This window comes from Monodelphis domestica, chromosome 5, assembly GCF_027887165.1.
Source record: "Monodelphis domestica isolate mMonDom1 chromosome 5, mMonDom1.pri, whole genome shotgun sequence".
Classification (NCBI taxonomy): Eukaryota; Metazoa; Chordata; class Mammalia; order Didelphimorphia; family Didelphidae; genus Monodelphis; species Monodelphis domestica.
In genome coordinates, this window is record NC_077231.1 from 67,724,727 (window position 1) to 67,740,726 (window position 16,000).

The 16,000-nt window shown below is 34.5% G+C and overlaps 1 protein-coding gene across 13 annotated transcripts in view; it reads right to left on the reverse strand.

The window, feature by feature from the left end:
• The window catches only part of MGAT4C (MGAT4 family member C), a 1,236,972-nt gene that overhangs the window by 275,303 nt on the left and 945,669 nt on the right, over nt 1-16,000 (reverse strand). The window lies entirely within an intron of this gene.

Genomic DNA, 16,000 nt, shown 5'->3' on the forward strand with positions numbered 1-16,000 from the left:
TTTTCTTGCTAAAAATAATGCTAACAATCATCTGAGCTTTTAGCAAGCAGTAGGCATTTTATTGGTGAAGGGTCTTGCCTTGCTGTTGGTTGCTAATGATTGATCAGGGTTGTGGCTGATGAATTTTGGGGGTGGTTATGGCCATTTCTTAAAAGAAATGACAAAATGCTATATTTATTAAATTTTTCTTTTACTTGAACTCTTACATTTCATCTTAGGGTTATTAAATGGCTTACTTTCAGTATGGTTGTGTCTCTGGAATAAGGAGTTCTAAGGAAAGAAAGAGAGATTGGGGACTGCCCAATTGTTTGAACAGTCAGAACACATATAACATTTATCAGTTAAATTTGCTGTCTTATATTAGCATAGTCCATGGTGCACCCAAATAATTATAAAAGCAACATCAAAGATCACTGATGACAGATCAGATCATCAACACAGATTTAATATTAATGAAAAAGTTTGAAATATTTTAATGCTTTTCAAAGTATGACACAGATATGTCATAGGAGTATATGTGGTTGGAATAATGGCACCAACAGATTTGCTCAATGCAGGGTTATCACAAGCCTTCAATTTATAAAAAATGCAATATCTGTGAAGCACAATAAAGCAAAGTATTATAAAACATGATATGCCTATAGATATGCCTATAGAAATATATATATATATATGTGTATATGTACATATATACACACATATAAATACATATTTATCGAATCTGTATCTTGATTTCTGGAATTTTTAAATATTGATATTTAATATAAATTTCATTTAGAAAATTATTATTTTTAAATATTTTGTTATGAACTTGATAGTCATTAAGAAGACCATATAATTTAATAAATAGAGAACCCAAGGGGGGAATCCCAAATAATTTCCTTTCACAAGAAAGAACAAAACTAATTAACAAAATGTTTTTAGAAACAAAGGAAATACCTGTATTCTTTATGGCCTTCCATGCTTACACTAAATTGTTGTGAATTAAACCAAGAGGCATATAGTTTTGCTATGATGTGATGCTATCAATTAGCCATAAGCCAGGCTACTTTCTTGCCTCTAACCAGAGTCCCTTACCGATTACATAGATATGGAAAGAACAAAGAAAAATCCTAGAAATACTTAAGTGCTTATTTTTAAAAAAGACATAGGATGATTTTACTCAAAGGTTGAACAATTCTCATACTCCTTTCCTTCTACCCTACATTGTGCACTCCTAATTGACATCATAATTTCCTACCTCTTCAGTAATTAAGAATGAAACCAGTTGAGGAAAGGGGGGGAAAACAATTTAGATGTTACGAAATTTCTTAGCAGTGACCTCAAATTAGTCACATCTAATTGCACCCAGTCTTGTCTCATGTCTAAAAAGGGATCATCTTCACATCTCAAAAAGGTTACAGTCTTCCTCATTAAAGAACCTAAGATGTGGAGCTGGAAGGACCCTCAAATCTGTTTATTCAAACCCCTTAGTTTTATAGGCAAGGACACTGAAGTCCAGAGATTAAGTAATATGGCCAAAGTCATTAAGGCAATAAGTGCCAGAGGAAGGATTTGAACCCACATTCTCTAACTTCCAAGTCAGTAGTATTTTCTTTTGCACCATGCTGCCTCACTTTTACAAAATATAGAGCTTCTCTCGATACAATGACTCTTACTAAATATTGGATAATGACACACAAAATTTAAGTCCAATTAATGCCAAGGAAAAGATATTGCAAAAGTGGGTTGCCTTTGAAGACATTCAGCAAAGTCTTTTGAAATACACCTGCAAACTTCTAGATCAGAAATATCTCACCCTTAATAGCTATAATTATTAGAAATATTTCAAAAGTATCTATTTAGAATTTGGAAGTAAGAGCATAAATTCTGTTTGCATCTTACGACTCCCACAATAAACATTTTTTATGATCACTATCATCCTAGTATTTACACTAATAACAGCAATGCACGTGTTGCAAACAATTATTATAATGGATAAGAAAGTGTTCTTCACAAAAGAATTAATCTCCTGAAAAAAAATGCTGCAAAAATACCCTATAATTACAAGTCTATTGAAATGCATTTTGAGTATGCCTATATTCTATTAATCATATCTATCTAAATCTTCCTCTGTAATTTTCTTGCTTATCAGGAAAGATAGTTAATATGCTATGATTAGACTACTGGATGGAGGTATATAATTTATATTCCACAGAAGTATTCTATCCAGTTGGAAACAGTTATCTTTTATTATGATTTCAATCCATTCTAATAGCATTGAAGTGTTTTTTTCTCCCTGATTAGGAGCATCATTTTGGTGTGGGTGCCCAAAGGACCAGAACATACGTTATAAATATAAACTGTGGAATGGTGGAGAGTGGAGTCACTTGAAAAGTCATCAATAGCATATTGGCAGGTTCAGGAGTGTTTGACTACTCTTCTTGTTTTGAGGGAAAAAAACCCTAGAAGTCATGTTGAGAATTTAATTAACAGCTGACTGTTGACTTTTTTCTCCATCTCACTTTCAGCAGTCTCAGAAGATTGAAATGACATGTCTTGCCCTATTTCTTTGTTGGCTGATGTGTTTTTCATCAACCTTTTTTAGAATCAGAAGCATTTTCATCTTATTTTTAATGGAAGGCAAGAGGAAGGCAGATCCTACTTCTGACCTCATCCAAAGAGAATTAAAGGAGTACCTGATTTATATATTTTTTCAGTATGAAAGTTATTCTTCCTTATGAGTCTTATGCTTGTCACCTACATGTCAGAGAAAAAGTTTAGTTTATCTTATGCTATTCAGTTTCCCTGGTCCTGGAGTCATAATTTCCACTTTCTGTTCTTTGAGTTTGAATGCTGGCTACATTGCTAAATCTCTGTATTCCTAGGACCCTGCATCCCCTCACCCATTTTCATGTGATACCTATTGATTTAATGATCCTTGTCAAGTTTACTCCATTGCTCATTTCTCTTTCTCTGGTGATATACTGGAACTTTATACTCAATAGGTCCATTTCGGGCTTTCTTAACCTATTTTCTCTATGCAATGAATAATTCTGATATTTAAGTATGGAAGTCAGTCCATGGACTCTTTCTCAGAATGTTTTTAAATGGTTAAAGATGTAGTGCATAAAATCATGAGGGAAACAAAAGTTTAATAAAAAAGAACTTTTCACATCCTACCTCCCAGACTTCAGATTATGAACTCATACTATTCATTAATTTCTATTATCCAACAAATCAATCAATCAATATACATCTAGTAAGCATGAGATATGTGCCAGGCACTGTTTTAACTGTTAAAGATAGGATCAGGAACTGTGTTTCTGAAATTTTTGTTGTTAAGGAAAACTTCCTAAAATTTCCTAGTAAAGTCCCTTTACAAAATTCAGATTGGCGATTTCTCTAATGAAAAAGACTTCTCCAGGGTCATCAAGGCAGCAGTGTCAGGGAAATTTGAACCTAGGTTTCCCTGGAGGATACAAAATGACAAATCAATACCAGGGATGCAGGGCTGGTTCAATATTAGGAAAACCATCCACATAATTGACCACATCAACAAGCAAACCCACAAGAACCACATGATTATCTCAATAGACACAGAAAAAAGTATTTGATAAAATACAACACCCATTCCTATTAAAAACACTAGAAAGCATAGGAATAGAAGGATCGTTCCTAAAAAAATAAACAGTTCCTAAAAAAATAAACTATCAGCTAATATCATCTGCAATGGGGATAAACTAGATGTATTCCCAATAAGATCAGGAGTGAAACAAGGATGCCCATTATCACCCCTATTATTTGACATTGTACTAGAAACACTAGCAGTAGTAATTAGAGAAGAAAAAGAAATTGAAGGCATTAAAATTGGCAATGAGGAGACCAAGTTATCACCCTTTGCAGATGACATAATAGTCTATTTAAAGAATCCTAGAGATTCAACCAAAAAGCTAATCGAAATAATCAACAACTTTAGCAAAGTTGCAGGATACAAAATAAACCCACATAAGTCATCAGCATTTCTATATATTTCCAACACAGCTCAGCAGCAGCAAGAACTAGAAAGAGGAATCCCATTCCAAATTACCTTACACAAAATAAAATACTTAGGAATCTATCTCCGGAGACAAACACAGGAACTATATGAACACAACTACAAAACACTCTCCACACAACTAAAACTAGACTTGAACAACTGGAAAAATATTAACTGCTCATGGGTAAGACGAGCCAATATAATAAAAATGACCATCCTACACAAACTCATCTATCTATTTAGTGCCATACCCATGGAACTTCCAAAAAAATGTTTGACTGACCTAGAAAAAACCATAACAAAATTCATTTGGAAGAACAAAGGCTCAAGGATATCCAGGGAAATAATGAAAAAAAAATACAAAGGAAGGGGGCCTTACAGACCCAGATCTCAAGACTATATTATAAAGCAGCAGTCATCAAAACAATTTGGTACTGGCTAAGAGACAGAAAGGAGGATCAATGGAATAGACTCTGGGTAAGTGACCTCAGAAAGACAGTATGTGACAAACCCAAAGATCCCAGCTTTTTGGACAAAAATCCACTATTTCATAAAAACTTCTGGGAAAATTGGAAGACAGTGTGCGAAAGGTTAGGTTTAGATCAACATCTCACACCCTACACCAAGATAAATTCAAAATGGGTGAATGACTTGAACATAAAGAAGGAAACTATAAGAAAATTAGGCAAACACAGAATAGTATACATGTCAGACCTTTGGGAAGGGAGAGGCTTTAAAATCAAGCAAGACTTAGAAAGAGTCACAAAATGCAAAAATAAATAATCTGGAATACATCAATTTAAAAAGGTTTTGTACAAACAAAACCAATGTAACTAAAATCAGAAGGGAAGCAACATATTGGGAAACAATCTTCATAAAAACCTGACAAAGGTTTAATTACTCAAATTTACAAAGAGCTACATCAATTGTACAAAAAATCAAGCCATTCTCCAATTGATAAATGGGCAAGGGACATGAACAGGCAGTTCTCAGCCAAAGAAATCAAAACTATTAATAAGCACATGAAAAAGTGCTCTACATCTCTTATAATCAGAGAGATGCAAATCAAAACAACTCTGAGGTATCACCTCACATCTGGCAGATTGGTTAACATGACAGCAAAGGAAAGTAATGAATGCTGGAGGGGATGTGGCAAAGTAGGGACATTAATTCATTGCTGGTGGAGTTGTGAATTGATCCAACCATTCTGGAGAGGAATTTGGAACTATGCCCAAAGGGTGATAAAAGACTGTCTGCCCTTTGATCCAGCTATAGCACTTCTGGGTTTGTACCCCAAAAAGACAATAAGTAAAAAAGACTTGTTCAAGAATATTCATAGCTGTGCTCTTTGTGGTGGCCAAAAATTGGAAAATGAGGGGATGCCCTTCAATTGGGGAATGGCTGAACAAATTGTGGTATATGTTGGTGATGGAATACTATTGTGCTAAAAGGAATAATAAAGTGGAGGAATTCCATGGAGACTGGAACGACCTCCAAGAAGTGATGCAGAGTGAGAGGAGCAGAAGCAGGAGAACATTATACACAGAGACTGATACACTGTGGTACAATCGAAGGTAATGGATTTCTCCATTAGTGGCAATGCAATGTCCCTGAACAATCTGCAGGGATCTAAAAAACACTATCCACAAGCAGAGGATAAACTATGGGAGTAAAAACACAGAGGAAAAGCAACTGCTTGACTACAGGGTTGGAGGGGATACAACTGAGGAGAGACTAAATGAACACTCTAATGCAAATACCAACAACATGGAAATGAGTTCGAACCAAGAACACATGTGATATCCAGTGGAATTGTGCATCGGCTATGGGAGAAATGGTGGCGAGGGGTGGGGGGAGGAAAAGAAAATGATCTTTGTTTCCAATGAATAATGTTTGGAAATGACCAAATAAAATAATGTTTAAAGTGAAAAAAAAAAACACAAATCAAACAAAAAGTGACCTTGAGAAAGTTATTGATACTCTCATTGCCTCCAGGAAACTTAACTGAAACTGTAAGTTTCAGACAAAATGTCAGATTGCACTGGAAGAGATAATTGTGTTACCAAGGAGTTTTCTATACCAATTAAATCACAAGTCCACCCCATATCTCTCTGAATCCAGTCTGGTACCCATAAAGGACACACTTTTCCATATGTTATCTGAATAGGAAAAATAAATAAGGCAAGAATAAAAACCTTGTTATTGGGGAAATTTTGATTCTATTCCTAAAGGCTAGGTTACCAATGATGATTTTGTGGGGACCTATGGCACTTGTGGTTGATTCAGATTAAATTTTTAAGTCTAGAATCATTAAAAATTTCCAGCTCCCTTCACCCCTGCAGCCAACTATTGTGCATATTTGATTTAATTATGAAGTAATTTTTTCTACATTTTAATATTTCAATTATTCCAATTATATTCCTTCTTGTTTTATTCAGGCAATTTTTGTAGGCTAATAAATTTTTGAGAGAGCATCTTTATTTCCTTTATATGAATGTAAAATGAGTTATTTATCTCAACTTTTTGTGATCTACTAATTTCACAAACACATTATCTATGAATTTTCTATACTTTTTCTAATCTAGCTCAGCTGTCTTCTCCCATGGATATGTTCCCATCACTGTATTCTCCTCCAATTGATAAATATTTCCCTGCAGATTCCATTTGAGGAAAAACTTATGGCAGCCATGGTCATGTCTAAACTAGTTCTGTTCTTATCTCTCAAAACTTTTCTAGAAAAAAAAGACTTCTTCTTTCCATTCTTTTTTTTTTCTTTGCATATGTGCAGGTGTGTGTGGTCCAACCCCTCAATTAGAATATAAGAACCTCAAAGATAGGATATGTCTTTCTTTTTACTTGTATTTAATTTCCATTCCCTAGCAAAATTCCTGCCACTTAGAAAGTACTTGAAAAAGTTCTTTATCTGGAGGTACCTAGGATAAATTAGACCCACTGAGGTAATCAGCCATGCTTGGCTAAGATTGCTGGCAAGACCCAAATCTCTTTGGCTAAAGGTCATGTACAAAGCTGAACTATTACTATGAGCTTTTACAAGTGCCTCATCTAAGGAAGTGTTCAAGGCTCACTATGAAGTCACTAAGAAATATTTATATTCTGTTCCTGAGAAACCTTCAGATCTCTTGCACTACACCCCCCCAAAGAACTATACATCCAGTTTAATTTATAGAAAAAGACAGCTGATACTTAAAATGGCTGCTATCATTAAAATTTTTGTTTTGAATTAGAACTATAGCTTAATTGCTATAGATAACTCTTAATGAGGAATTACAGAGTAGCAACTTATATAGCTTAATTGATATGTCCAGGAATCACACACCCTGCAGGTGTTTTAGGTTTTATAATAAGGTCTCTATCCATTAAGATATCTTATCTCTCCACAATTAAAATGTTATCTATAGCTTTATGGCATTTCACAGGCAGACGGCTCAACAATGTATGTACAACTGGACATATGCATCTATTGCGAAGACATTTTTATCAAACTACTGAAGACTTCTCTCTATTTCCAAAGAGTGGAGAATACATTTGGAAGAAAAGAAAAAAAAAACAAACTGAAATGCTTATAATTGGGGAGATTTGTGAGCTTATTCCTTGATAACAATAAGGAAAAACATTTGTGGGAAATATAAAACTTTAGCCTTTTATAATTGAATCTAACAATTGCATTAATTGTGGATATAATTCTCATGAGACAAATGGCAGTTTGAACCCTTATGGTAATGCAATTTCCCCCCAGTTTTCTAAACCCAATATAATTATCATACTACATAAAAATAAAAATAAACATTCAGGAGAAGGGCCATCTTCTTACAACACTGTCAAATTTTCAACATAATACATATATGTACTTTATAGTAGCCACTTTACCTGTTAATTTATATAATAATTATGCCTTTATTTTTGTAAAAGTTATTTTATACAATAGTTTTTCATTGTAATGTTTTTCTTTCATTGGGGATTCCCTAGTATTAAACAAACCTATTTTACCTTCCCAAAGCCATAAATGATGATAAACTTGTATTTGGGGAAAGCACATGTGGGGAGGCATTATTAAAATATTTCTGGCATAATACAAACACAGTTCTTTCTCCCACCATTCATCTTAAAGTACATTTTTTATAAAATCATAGATTTAGCATAGGATATGTCCTCAGAGATCAAATAATCCAATCCCTTAATTTTACAGGTAAGAAAACTGAGGCACCAGGAAGATTGTGATTTGTTCAAAATTACACAAAATCATATGAGGCAGTATCTGATTCCAGGTCTTGTCACTGTGTAGTCTGCTCTCCCTTAGTTTACCACCCTCTAGCTCTGTCAGAAGCACATCACATACTATTTGTAGATGTGATTTTTTTATTGAAATGCTAGAATTATTAAGTTGAATTGTTACTATATTACTCTGCACAAAAGCACGAATCACCTTCCACCCCCTCCAATGAGCAGCCATCCAGCACTTGCTTGAGGATGTCCAATGTTGGGAAACTCACTGCATCTAGAGTAGGCCCATTCCACCTCTGGAGTGCTCTCCGTGTCAGGAAGTTTTTCCTTATCTTGTGCAGAAATATCTACCCACTGCAATTGTAACCATTACTCCTACTTCTGCCCTCCAGAGCCAAGTGGGACCCATCTAATTCTTCTGATTTTAGATGTGATATGTAACCCAGAGATCTTCTTACCCCCAAAAGACTGTGGATCTGATTGACATAATCCAAGCTTCATGGAGGATGGAAATGTACATTTTGTCTCAGGGTAATTGACCCCAGTCCAGAGCAAAAATCCAAGGAAAATATTTTAAGATTTGTAATAGCTATTTGGGGCATCTAGAAAAAAAAAGTGGATTGAGCAGTGGGCTTGGAATATGGAAGACATCTCCATGAGCTCAAATCCAGTTTTAGACTCTAATTGTGTGACAATGGGAAAGCCTTGTCTGTCTCAGTTTTCTCACATGTTAAATGAGCAGGAGAAGGAAATGGCAAGCTACTGCATTATCTTTGCAAAGAAACCCTCAAATGGCATCATGAAGAGTCTGTCATAATGGAAAAGGTCTGAATAACAATAATCCATGCAATGCCCCATGTGAGCTTTATGAAAATTTATGACATAGGTATTATGTATTTCTTCATTTTATCAACAGAAATGAGGAAACATGCTATGAATGATAAAATGACATGCATAGGATAACATAGCTAGTAAATGTATGAGGAAGGATTGAAGCCAGGTCTTTCTGATTGTAACTGCAACATAACACTGTCTGCAACATTCAATAAAGATTGCATATTCATGTGTTAATATGTTAACCATGAGGTCATAATATCATATATGGGGAATTCTATTCTATCTTATTGATATTAACTTGGAAATCTTATTAAATGAAGCTAGAAAGTACATTTCAATGTAATACAATATTCAGGAAATGGCTGGTTACCAAAATGTGACTCATTTCCAAATCTCTTCTCAGCGTGTCATCAGATGGACTAGTTGGATCAAAAATTAAAAGAAAATTGACACCTTTTAATTAGGTCTAAATAAACTATTCTCTTCCATGCTGTTTTCCAAGATACAAAAACATAATTTTAGAATGACAACAGGATATTACCAGTAAAAAAAATGTTCCTTTTTATCTTGAATTTAACAATTTGACCCACATTTAATATTTATTGAGTGCCTACTATATGTGGGACCCAATGTGTCTGGAGGAATGTAGGGTTTCCTTTTCTTTTAAAGGCCCTTTCTCTGCTATCAAAGAGCTTAATATTTATCCCATATCACAGAGTTATGATAACTCTAAATAGTCATGATGCAAGGCAGAGAAAAATGAGGGACTGGGTCAGGGAAAGGGGTAATTAGACAAATAAAGAACTCAAGGAGAATTTAAAGAAGAGAAAAGCACCAATTTTTAAATAATTTGAAGAAGTGATGAGAAGACAGATTCTTTATTGTCTTTACGTGAAGTACATGTACTGTTTAATCCTTAACAGTTATTATAAAATAGTCTAAAATTATAGTAAACAAATCTTAAATAGCACATTTTAATTTACATAATTTCCTTTTTAACCTTGCTGTCTTTCAACTGATATAGAGTACATCATTAAAAGGTTGTGTCAGAAAAATGAGGTTTCCAAATTAATATAAGGGTAATAGATCAAAACAATTATTATTAACAATATTCACTCAAAATCTGAAAGGGACAATTGTTTTCTTGGTTATAATATACTCTCATATTCCACAAACTCATCATATCACTCTGTGATATCATTGGTCTTCTTCAATAAAAGGAATTATGAAAAACAAAAACAAATCTCATCAGTCAGAGTAAAGGAACTGAATGGATTAGTGGAGGCTTGATCAATTTTCCCACTGTAGAGAAATGATAACAATGTCTCAAAATCTAATTGTAATCTGGAAGCTGATGAAAATTAACAGGTATCTCTTCCACATCCAGGAGTTGGTGATGTGGCACCACAAGGATCAGGAAAATGTGTGTAAAATTTTTTTGTCTTCCTTTTTATATGAGAGAAGGTCTGAACTTTTTGTTTTTCTCTTATGGACTATTTACTGTGAAATAAATTATGTATATTTGTGATATTAAAACAAAATATGTTAATATTACACAATACTCTACATACATTTTATGCATTTCTGAGTTACTAAAAGTGTTTTTGTTTCATCTGCTCACATTTGATTATTATCTGTGGCTTCCAGAAAATTCCCATTTAATTTCTTAGGGTAAACCAAGATATCAAAACTGGGATTGGAAAAGTAGTGATGTGGAAGGGGTACCTGTATCTCTTTCAAAGCTGAGATGTTTTGATTTTATTTATTCCTTATAAATCAGACCACAAGCAAGATCCTTATATGTTTCAGTTAAAATGCTAGATTGGGAATATAAAACCAAAAATCACAATGTGGCCTGCCCTCAAGAGGCTTATATTCTATCAGGTGAAATGTACAGCTTGTACATACATTGGGAAACACAGAGTATGTAAAAATAAATACAAAATGATTTTGGGAAATGGGAACAATTAAAGCTGATGGATGAAAAAAGGAATAACAGGAAAGCATATTTGGTTCTACAGCAGAGTGTGCAAAGGAGAATATACAAAATGAGCCTAAAAATTGAGCTTGGACTAGAATGAATTTCATGGAATAAAGTCATATTTTTATGGACTTTAAATGTCATACTAGAGTCAGTAAGGTGCAATTCTAGTTCTTTGAGAAGGAGAATAATATGGTTGTGACCTATGATTAAGACTCTCACTATGACAATTTCTTCATGAAATATGGATAGGAACTATAACTGCTTATTGTTATAAGGAAATTAGAATTTTAAAATTCCATATAAAATAAATATTTGCATATTCTCTCTTACTTTACATCTTAGAGAATGGTCTAGAACACTCAGAGGATGAATGATTTGCTAAAGGTTATATAGCTTTGTATTAGAAGGAAGAACTTGAATCCAAATATTCTTGCTTTGTCACCAGCCCACTATCACTAAGCATAGCTTTCTGAGATAATTAATTCAGCAAAATTTAATAAATTCTGCCTATCCCTTAGGAGTATGATACTCTAAGAATACAAAGATGAAAAAATGGCATACTCCTTGCCCCACTCAATATATATATATATATATATATATATATATATATATATATATATTTATTTATTTATAAATGATTTATTTGACATGAAACAATAGGTTATATGACAATGTAAGGCAGAATGAAAAAAAGGGATGAATGCAAGAAAAATACCAAATGAATACCAAGGTGGATATTTGAAATTTTATTCTCCATCTACTGCCTATTCAATTTTTGTTGCTCAGAAACTTCAGTTATAAGTTCATTCTTCATAACCCCGTTTGGTGTTTACTTAGCAAAAATAGTAGATATTGGTTTGTGATTTTTTTCTCCAGATTGCTTTATAGTTGAAGAAACTGAGGCAAAGAGGGTTGAAAACTTTCCCAGGGTAACAATAGCTAGTGCCTAAAGTCAGATTAGAACTCAGGTCTTCCTGATTACAAGTTCCTGGCTCTACCAACTGTGCCACCTAATTTATATATAATTTATATAATCTTGGATTTTAGAATTAGAAGAGAATTTATATCTGATATAAGGTTACAGATGTTATAACATTACAGATGAGGAAAATGAAGTTTCAGAATTTTAACCAGCATACCCAAGGTAAGAAGTGGGGAAAGGCTAGGATTTGAACCTAGAGCTTTGACTCTAAGACCAACATTATTTCCATTGCAATCCTCCTTGTTGATTTCTGTGGGGCTAAGTTTCTTCTTCTGTTAAATGAAGAAATGTTACCCAATTACTTTTTGTGATCTCTGATGTCTCTGGATATAGGATGATAAAGGACATATATATAGGATATAGGACAATCACTCCCAACTTGTGAAATCATTTTATATGGGTGGTGATTTTCCATGAGTCAAAGAGAAAGAGAAAAATAATCGTGGGTAGGGGATTAGGCACTTGTCCAGTTTGTGATAGGAGTGTTGGATGTCTATGGCTGAAAGACTATTTTATTAAAAAAAACATAAAGTATATAAGCACAGGTTTCCCAGGAGAGATAGGGTTTTGCCATTCAACTTCATCTAGATACAAAAGAGGAGGATTTCTCTAAGGAAAGCATGAATTCACTTAACAGGATGATGATGTGAAGTGATTGAAAATCCTACTTATTTCTGTGGGCTGGAGTTTATGAGAGTAGCTCAAGCATAGCAAGAGCTTTCTAGGGGGAAAAATGGACCTGAAAATTGCTTATGTAGTAATGGACTGTTGGTAGACTACAAAAGATTTCCTTACCATATAGGTTAAATTCCTCATAAGGGAGTGAAAATGTTGCATCTTTTCTGACTCTTTAAAGCATATTGGATATTTCTAATATATGAGACACTGATAGAATAAGGGCAGCTGCCAAATATAGGAGATATACTCATTCCCACTATGTGATCCCAATGTTGTCCTTGATTTCTCAGTGTGAATCTCCCACAAGTCAAAGTGGAGTTATATTTGGCACAAATGATTCAAATTGTATCATTATGATGATTTGGGAGATCCCTCCTCTGAAGAATTATCCTTTTAAGGGAGAGGTATTTTTAAAAAAATAAAAATGTCTTGGACCACTTGGGCAGTTTCATGAAGCCTACTATAATGGGAAAAGGATAGAGAAAGGATAAGATTTAAGAGAAGTGGAAGGCTATCTTTAAGGTACATACTAGGAATTCAAGGGAAAGAATTTTTGCAGGTAGAAGGCAGAGGAGGAACAGTTTGGAAGTGACATCTGTTAGAGTAGTGACTTCCTGTAGGTAAGTGATAGCTTCCTGTCCTGAAGGGTGGAGGAAAGGTGGGCTTGTCGGAGCTCATCTACCTCAACCTGACTGGAGAAGGAGTTAACCCCTAAATCAATATTGGAGGTACTCTGTTTGACTGGAGAAGATCTAGAAAAGGATGTGAAAAGGATCTGACCATACCTGCTATGTTTTCCAAAAGGGTTTTACAAAGAAATCCTGTCATGGATTTGAGGTTTTACCCCACACCCCCTGAGGGTGAATTTAGCCATTTGATAAATCTTAATGGTTTTCAGAGACAGCTATTGAAATAAATCTAATCAACTACTGAGGGTCATAGATAGGCAGCTTAGTCAGCTTTAAGAAAGACCTAGATAGAAATAGGGAGCTGGTAAGTTAGCCAGAAGACCAAAAGATTCCCTCTTGAAAGGGATGTAGAGGATTGTGGGAATTTATTCTAGATCCATTAGAGTTAGGGACCCCTCATTCTGATCTTCAGTTTTTATCCACTATTATAATAAAAGAAATACTATTTTTGATGTATCAATTATCTCCAAGGCATTTGTGCAGATGGCCCTGTGAGAGAAAGTTTCACTATCACTAACCAGAAATTAGAATACCCAGAGATCATGGCTGGGTATTCAGGGGAATCCCTAGGTGGAAAGTACTCTGTCTACTCTGGGTCTGGGTCTCCTCATTATATATATATACATACATACATACATACATATATATATATATGTATATATATAGTGAATTTTAAAATTATTCCACCCTAAACAGATCATTCTTTAGAAGATCTGATTTAGCTATTTCCTGATCAATAACAATGGAGATACTTGGAATAACAGAATCAGGTCTTGGAAAACCCTCATTCTCCACCCTACTCAGTTTAACAAGATTTTGAAAGGTCTGCATCAAATTCCAGATTTAATTATCTGAGGAGATGGCCTTCAACAGACATGTGCAAAAAAAAAAATGACAGACCTCTGTGCTGTCCTAAGTCAAGCTAAGTCCTCATTGGTACAGATGAGATGCAGAAAAGTGATGTAAAAACGTGCATATAAGGCACTTCACAGCCTGCCTCTCTCCCTGGAGAGATGACTCTGACTGGCAGCATGTTAAACATTCCAACATCTTGGAGTGTTGGGTGGTGAGTTTGCCCTGGAGCTGATTTCAGGTTTGGGCATCTTAGCGAAGCCTCTTTAGAGGTCAAGCTGATTCTTTCCTCCTTCACACTCAAAACCTTACTTTCTAGCTCTCCAATCTTCCTGCCCAGTACTAGCCCCTTCCTTCCTCCTTCTTCTTAAAATCTTCTCTACTATATCAATTAAATCATCATAAAATTTGGCAGCTGACTTGGGTATTTTATTATTTGGGATTTCCTTTGATGACCACTTAAATTTAATTTTTTTTCAAACTCAACCATAATTTCACCGTTTACAATATATATATATATATATATATATATATATATATATATATATATGTATGTGTGTGTATGTGTGTGTGTATATATATATATATATATATATATATATATATTACTACAGGCACATTTTCAGAATAATATTTTAAGATAACTGAAAAAAATACAAAATTGCAATTGGAAATTAGTGAAAATAAAGATATAATTTCTTTCCCATGCAAGTTCCTAAAACCACTGAAATCTCTCCTGGAATCCTTCAGTTATGAGTGAGTTTAATGCAATGAAATACATTTGGTCTTCTGAGAATTACCTCCCTCCAGTTTTGTATTGAAATTTGTATTCTGGGAAATTGAAATAAGCAAGTGAATAATTTAAAAAAAAATATTAATTGCTCACTAATTCAGGTACTGTTTTAAGCACTGGGGCTACAGATATGAGCAAACAAGATAATCCTTACCTTCAATGAATTTACATTCTAATAGAAGAATACAGTACACATAGGGAAGTGACAGCCATGGAAGAGTATTTGGGGCAGCAAAGGGTTACTGAAGTTACAGGAAAGTAAATTTGATTGTTCTTAAAGAGATGAAAGGGGTAAGGAAGAAAATGGCATGAAAAAGGATCAAAAGATAATTGACATAGAGCTGGGAAGTAAAATGGAATTCTTAATCCCTTTCTTCTAATTTAACTGAGGACCTGGAGGTTCAGAAAAACCAACCCACAGTGACAGGAGGTAGAAACCATAGAGACAGGAAGTAAAACTATAGAGACAGGGGGAAGAACAAGAGAGACAGGAAGTGAGCTCAGAAGAAGATACAAAAGGGGTTGAGAGTCAGTTGGTCAAGTTGATAGTTTCTGACAGTTGGTAGTGGTGGGGAGTTGCTAACAGTTGTGGGCTGTCATTTACTGACAGGGTTGGAAGTTGCAGGAAGTTGGTTGTTGGGTGTGAGTTGATCTGTGTGGATTAGTAATAAATTGATGATTGGTGTTTAGTTGCTGGAATATAAAGGTGGACATGAGTTGACTGAGAGGACTTTTGGCTTTAGCCTTTAGAGGGCTTTTTGCCTTTTGGGTTTGGGACTTTTGGTTTGGGCTTGAACTTTTTGGAAGGTGGCTGGTCTTTGTTGACAGACCTAATTAGGTTTGGATTAAACACTGTTTGGGTTGGTTTTAATTGAGCTGGATTCTGTTAGAACTTTGTGGGGTGGTTGTTGTTAGGGATAGTTAT